The 7,396-nt window shown below is 38.3% G+C and overlaps 1 pseudogene; it reads left to right on the forward strand.

Moving 5' to 3' along the window:
- The first annotated feature begins 3,773 nt into the window (after nucleotides 1-3,773).
- LOC102867908 lies at nucleotides 3,774-4,223 on the forward strand (annotated as a pseudogene).
- The last annotated feature ends 3,173 nt before the right edge of the window (nucleotides 4,224-7,396 follow it).

Below are 7,396 nucleotides of genomic sequence, written 5' to 3' on the forward strand. Positions count from 1 at the left end.
GCATGTATGCCCTGGTAATTAAACTTTTGAATTATACATGAAAGATAAGAATGCTCCAATAGTCCTTATTATTTAGAGTTCAGAATGAAATATTCGCAGATATGCTGTTTTGGGGCTTCCCTGTGGTTTGCATTAAAAAGAGGCTAAAGGAATGAAGACCAGTTTCACACATAGTAGAACAACAAGGTAAGTGTAGGAGCTCATTATTCAATTACCTCTATTTCATATGTATTTTATATATATTTAATGTCCCTTTATTAAAGATTGCTGAGATGAAAACAGAAGGGAAATGTATCATTTCCTATGTCAAATTCCATGTTTGGTCTTTTCTACATATTTATTCATTCAACCACAACAATAATTTTATAGAAGATATACTCTCTTTTCTAATTTAAACACCACACACTGAACTAAGAAAATGAAGAAAATAATATTCCAAGTAGGGAGCTCAGGTGGCCTAGTAGGTAAGAAGTTGTACTGCCCACCCAAAGTCAATGAATTTGAATCTACCATCTGCTCCAGGGGAGAAAGATGAGTAATCACTTCCAGTGAGATTAAAACCTCTGAAAACACATTGGAGGGCTACCAAGTCTGTTCTAACTCAATGGTAAGGGACTACATGTTTAGGAAGGTAAAGGTAAATGACTAAAGTGTACTCAAGAGTTCTAAAACTCATATCTGGAAAAAAGGGAAGGCCTAAAGTTTCAAGATTATGGTTTTATTTCTGAAATAAATATAATCCTTAATAAGTATGGATATTAAAATTAGAATTTGAAGTGTCCCTATAAATTCAATAGTCCTTTATTTCTAAGAAGCACAGAAGTTGTAGGTAAGTTAGAAGAAACTATCAAAGAATATGCATAAACATGGTTGTAAACATAGACTTACTATATTCCCAGACACATATTAATGCAAGACACCAAATTAACTGAAATGTTCTTTACCCTAAACCCAGAATAGGAGGAATAGGTCAGCTGGAGATGATTTTATCTAAATCTGTTTGCAAATCCATAATTAAATCCATGCACACTGGCAGCTCCACAAAATATCACCCTGTGGTGTTAAACTTGGTTAAGGATTAATTAGATTAAAAGCTTCTAAGACTAATTCATTGAGATAAGAAATGATAATTTGAGAGTCTGTAAAACAGAATTCTTCTTACCATATTGCTTTTCTAAAGAAAGTTTTAATTACCTCTCTTTAGTCGAATATAAAAGTATCTATTTAGCTTAAAATATCTACTGAGAGGGAAAATTCTACTGAGATGCAATATCTACTTAGCACAGAAAAATATTCTCCCATGCAATTAAAGCATTAAATATGAATAACATAAGTTAGAGACACAGATGTTGTGAGTTGATGTAATGTCCTATTTCTTGTTTTTTTAACATTTTTCCAAACCTGAACCAACATTTTCTAACTTAGACGGGCATTTCTTTTCAAGGAAAGAAAAGGAAGCATAAACAAATAAGCAAAAATCTTCAAAGACTAAATACACTTGGAATACAGTGAATAGGGGGACACAGAAATTACTCTCCAAAAGAATCAATTTTAATTAAGAGTCATCCTATAAAACAGTGGTAATCTCTCATAACCTTTACAGCAGTGAATTGCCACAACTTTCTCTCTTGTGGTGGTTGTTAGGTTTGAATCACCGACCGTTTAGTTAAGAGCCAAGTGCTTACTCACTGTGTCATCAGGGCTTCCCCAGTGGTTATTAGCAAATTATTAACTCCTGTGTCATTTCAACTTTTGGAAGTTCTATGTACTTATTTTTATTTAAATTACAGTAAGACACTCAACTAGATGAATGGACACAGTGGTCACAACCATGGGCTAGCAACTAAGAGAACGGACCACAGGAGCAGTTATGAGGATGGAGAAGGATCTGGCAGTGTTTGCTTTAGCTGCACAGAGATCACTACAAGGTGGAGCCAAAGTTTCTGAACCCAATACAAGTTATAGAATACCAAACAATAGTAAAAAGACAGAGAGAATATGGTGAAAACTGGCACAGAAATAAACCCAATACAAAGTAGGGGAAGAGCATTCTATTTAAATATTTAATATCTGATCAAGGACATTTTAGTCGGAAAAGGGGGAATCATGTATATGAAACTATTGAAAATTAGAAAGAAAAAAACCTGTGAATTAGATACATTCATGTATAATAGAGAGTTCTGGTGGACTAGTGACCACCACTAGAAGCTTCAGTGCAATCCCAAAGGCGCACAGTTCAAGGCCACCAGCTGTTTTTGCAGAAGGATAGGCAATCTCCTTCATTGAGATTAACGGCCTTTGAAAACCCACCGGAGCATCAACTATAGATTGGTTTTGACTCGTAGGTATACAACAACAGCAAACAATAATCACGTATATGATAGGGAGCTCTGGTGGCCCACTGGTAAGACTCTATGCTGCAATCCCGGAGGCATGTATTTCAAATCCACTAGCTGCTCCAACTGTGTCGGTTCCAACATGATGGTACACAACAACATCCATGTATGATAAAAAATTGTAGATCAAAAACTGTATATGAAAAATAAAGCTCTACTACTTTAGAATATGTAGAAATTATATATACTCTATTAATACAATTACAAAGTCCATATAGTTGGATAGATAGAAGGCCCAGATCTCTATCATTCTCACTTTTGAGTACATTTTCAAGTCTAGCCTTGTGGCTACTGTGTCACTCAATGTTCCTATGGTTTCCCTTCCTGTACTGATGACCTTATTAGCGCCGGCAAAATAGAGAATGTTCTGTTGTCATCCATAAGGTTTCCGCTGCCTATTTTACAGAAGCAGATCACCAGGCCTTTATTCCTAGACTGCCTATCAGTCAAACTCTTGTAGAATTTGTCCACCATGGAACACCATTCTGCCCTTAAAATACTAGGACATTTATTTCAGAATCTTAGCAACATGCAAGTCACCATAGTAGACTAAATTGGCAGAGGATGACTCTGGAATTAAATCTGTGTAGTTGCAATTTGTAATAACATCAATGAAACTTCAGGCCAAAGACTTCCCGAAATGCAGACATAAAAATTTGATTTTTAAGAATAATGATAAACATTGCTATTTTAGGAACTTAGCAGTTTTTGTGTTGTGGAATGTTTTTCTTGTCTTTTTGTCCTTATCATTAATTTTTAGGTGTTTTTTTTTTTACTTTAAAATCATTAAAAGACAATTTAGTTTGATATAATTAAGAAATAAAAATAATAATGAAAAGTATGCCAATCCTTCCACCATGGAAAACTTTTTTTTCCAAAAAAAAAATCTTTTAGCAAGGTGCAAGGATTGCCATTATAGAATCTCAGAAAACTTTAGACAGAGTGCAATCAATGATTGATGCCTTTGAGCTGTGGTTTTGGAGAAGAGCACTGAACATCCCATGGACTGCCAAAAGAACAAATAAATATGCCTTGAAGAAAATGCAGTCAGAGTGTTCTTTGGAGGCAAGGGTGATGAGGTCTTGCTGCATATATTTGGACATGTTGCTAGGAGGGTATGTTGCTTGGAGAAAGACATGATTCTTGGCAAGATGGAGGGTCAGAGAAAGTGGATTGACACAGTGACTACTCCAATGGGCTTTAGTGTGTCAGGAAGTGTGAAGATGGCATAGGATAGGACAAGGTTCAGATCCACAATTCATAGAATCACCATGGGTCATACTCAACTTAATGGTACTTAATTATGACAACCAATGATTTCTTGTTTATGTTCACATTAAAGGTATGAAGTTTATAAAAGTTCACAGGAGATCCAAGATGGCGGCCAGCAGGAGGCTGATGAAGGAACTTGAAGAAATCCGCAAACGTGGGATGAAAAACTTCAGTAACATCCAGGTTGATGAAGCTAATTTATTGACCTGGCAAGGGTTCCTGATAACCCTCCATATGATGAGGGGGCCTTCAGAATCGAAATCAACTTTCCAGCAGAGTACCCATTCAAACCACCGAAGATCACATTCAAAACTAAGATCTACCACCCGATGAAAAGGGCCAGGTCTGTCTCCCAGTAATTAGTGCTGAAAACTGGAAGCCAGCCACCAAGACTGACCAAGTGATCCAGTCCCTCATAGCACTGGGGAATGACCCCCATCCTAAACACCCTCTCTGGGCCCACCTAGCCGAAGAATACTCTAAGGACCGTAAAAAATTAGTAAGAACGTTGAGGAGTTTACAAAGAAATATGGGGGAAAGCAACCAGTGGACTAAAATCTGCAGAGATTGACCCAGAGAGTGTGAGCAGATACCCCAGCAGTGTATTCAGACTGTATTCAAAGCAGGACTCTCTGAAGAATTGACAGTGCCACTACCTAGCCTCCGCTTGTGACAGTTACTAACTTTCTACAATTTTCTTAATCAAAAGTGGTCTAGGTAACCTGTAAAGAAAGGATTAAAAATTTAAGATGCTCTAGTTCTGCTTTGTTTAAAAATTTACCGCTTCAATCCTCTTCCAAAGAATGGTGTTTCTTTTCTTGTCCAGATTTATCCAGAACCTACTTACCACTCACTAGCTCAAGAGCTGTGTTTTTTTAAATGGGGAGGAGGGAAGGTTGAGGTTCACTTTCTTCCTCCACCCTCCCAGTACCCACTTTCTGGCATCCAGTTTCTTTTTCACCTGTCCACTTCCCTAGAGCCAGGCCCCGTCTCCTTTGCGCTTGACATCCCCATGAGCTTTTCTTCTGCATTGCACTGCCTGGTGTGGGAATTGTCTCCATTGTATAGCGTCCTTTAGAAAAATGTTAGAAGCAATCACACACATGCGCACGTGCACACACCCCCTAATTTAAAAAAAGATCATAAAATTGTAAAAAGGGAAGCCCAGCTCTTGTGTAAAAACATGGCTAATGTGACCACAATCATGCTGATGAAATAGCAGACCCCACTGCCTGCGTGCTGGGGGAAGGAACCGCAATAGCAGTTCAATAGTGGTCTGCCAGCCAGACGACATTAGTCCACACAGGTGAGGATTTCTCACCAGAATGGCTTCTCAGGCCAAAGGTTGGCCCTCCTCAACGCCACACTTTTGGAAGATGAGTTCATCTTGCAGATGAAGCCGCAGCCCAAACGTCCACGTGAAATCCCAAGCATGCCCATCACCTGACTCCCTGCTGAATGTGCCACGGAACTCGTGCGCCCTCTGCCAGCATCTGCCCCACCGCCTCCCTCACATGGATCCACAGCGGGGTCAGGACTGACTGGATCTGCCTCAAGAGAGCACTGGCCGGGGGTTGATGTCACTGTACTTGCTTAGGAGTTGGCCAGCCCAGGAACAAGATGGCCTTCCCTCACCCTTGGACTCACACAGCCGTTGTAGAAATCACCTCCACTTGAAGCTCACTCAGTGATATCCTTTCAATGTGTTTTATATTATTTTGACTGCCTTTTTTTGTAGAAATAAAAACTGACCTTAGAATTTATCATTTTAAAAAAAAGTTCACAGCAAAGTAACACCATAACTTGGTTTATCCTGGATTGCTAGAGTTGGGGGAGGGAGGAGTAGCTACTATAATTATAGATAAAAGGAACTGCTAGAAAAAAAAATAAAGCACAACAGAAATATGGCAATGGTGTCTAATTCAGTAAGACTCCATTAGGGCAAATGTAGATACTTGGAGCTTCTATAGAAACCCTGATGATACAGGAGATATAACACTGAGATGCTTTAAAAAAGCCACAGTTGTCCCCACCAGCAGCTGCGTGGGAGACAAATGTTGCAGCCTGCTTCTGTAAATATTTACAGCCTCAGAAACCCTGTGGAGCTGTTCTAATCTGTCCTTAAGTTTGTTACTGGTGAGTGTGGTTGTTGGCAGCATGTAGACATAGCTTCAGTGTCTTAACTCATGTATTTTTCTTCTCCAGAAATGACCCATCTTGCCTCACTCTACTTTCATCTACCATCTTACTGTTAAGTGCCCTTGAGTTGAGTACAACTTATAGCAACCTGAACAGATCTAAATCCTATCCTGTACAATCTTCATCATCTCTTAAATGCTTGAGCTCATTGCTTCAGTCACTGTATCATCAGTCTATCTTGTCAAAAGTCTTCCTCTCTGTTGCTGACCGTCCACCAGGGAAACTTTTATTTTCTGAGTCTCAGGTGAGTTTATTTTCTCTAAAATGCTCTTCACTACCATGCTAGTGGAATTGACATTTAAAAAGACTCTACCACAGTCTCTTACACTTTTCCCCTCAATTACTCAAAAAATACCACCGCATGCTGACTATAGGTCAGCACAGCACATTTCTTTGTTTCTTGTTCCTCTACTAATCAATAAGTCCTTCAAGAGAGGGACTTTATCGTTAATTTCTCCACATGCCACAACATTATACCCGCAGAAGAAAGTACAAATGCCACTTTTAATCTTCAGTAGTGAAATTCTTTTAAAGATTGCTTTTATCTACTATTGAAGAGTGGTATTTAGAGAGATTGTGAGCACTGAGACAAAAGGGAGCTGTTTTCCTGATGGCAATCACACATGTATCTGGAGAAAAGAAAACAACAGAAATATGTGCATTTTAAACAAACAGATCCTGGAATGATACTGTTTTTCTCATCAACTATGCAAATAGAACAGCTTTTCTCTTTGATTATCAGAATGCTCTTTACTTCAACATAAAAACAGTAAAATGGGCTTTTACCAAACTTGGAAAAAAATGCTGAGATAGAGCAATGACATGGCATAATGGATAAACTCTGATATTAGAATGCACAAGTGTGTTTCTCTGCTCTGGCACTTCCCAGGCATAACCATCAGGAAGTTTTTCCAATCACTTAAGACTTCTACTTCATCATTTATCAAAGAGGACTAATAAGTGCGCATACACAGGACTCATATGTGAAAATTCAAAGGTAATCAAAGACCCATTGACATGGAGTAATTTTTGACTCATGATGACATTTGAACAGAAGAACTAACCCATAGCACAAGGCTGTAAATCTTTATCACTTGCAGATTCTCATTTCAGAGTAACTGGTGGATCTAAACTGTGGTGTTCCACTTATCAGTATTCCTCTTTCAGAGATTCAATACATGTTTCATAAGGTGAAACCATTTGATTACAGAAAAAGTTTAATAAATGATCTCTTTCTTTGCTACTTTTATTATCACTAGTATAATGCTTTATGTAAAAATCATGCTATAAAAACTTTACACATGATTCCAATAGAATTTTTTTTTATTTTACTTTATACTGCTTTTGGAATCACAGAAGCCAAGAAAGCTTAAGATACAAACTGTCAGATCATGGGTTGGACAATGGAAGATATTTTCTGAAGGGACTTGGCAGATGTGAAGGGTTATCCTGGTGGAGGGTGGAGCTGGGAAGTAAGTGGGTAATGGCACTGGGCTAAGGGTGGGGTCAACACTTTAACTAACCCTTAC

The sequence above is a fragment of the Elephantulus edwardii genome, unplaced genomic scaffold, assembly GCF_000299155.1.
Source record: "Elephantulus edwardii isolate Elephantulus edwardi_28Jun2011 unplaced genomic scaffold, EleEdw1.0 scaffold00025, whole genome shotgun sequence".
Classification (NCBI taxonomy): Eukaryota; Metazoa; Chordata; class Mammalia; order Macroscelidea; family Macroscelididae; genus Elephantulus; species Elephantulus edwardii.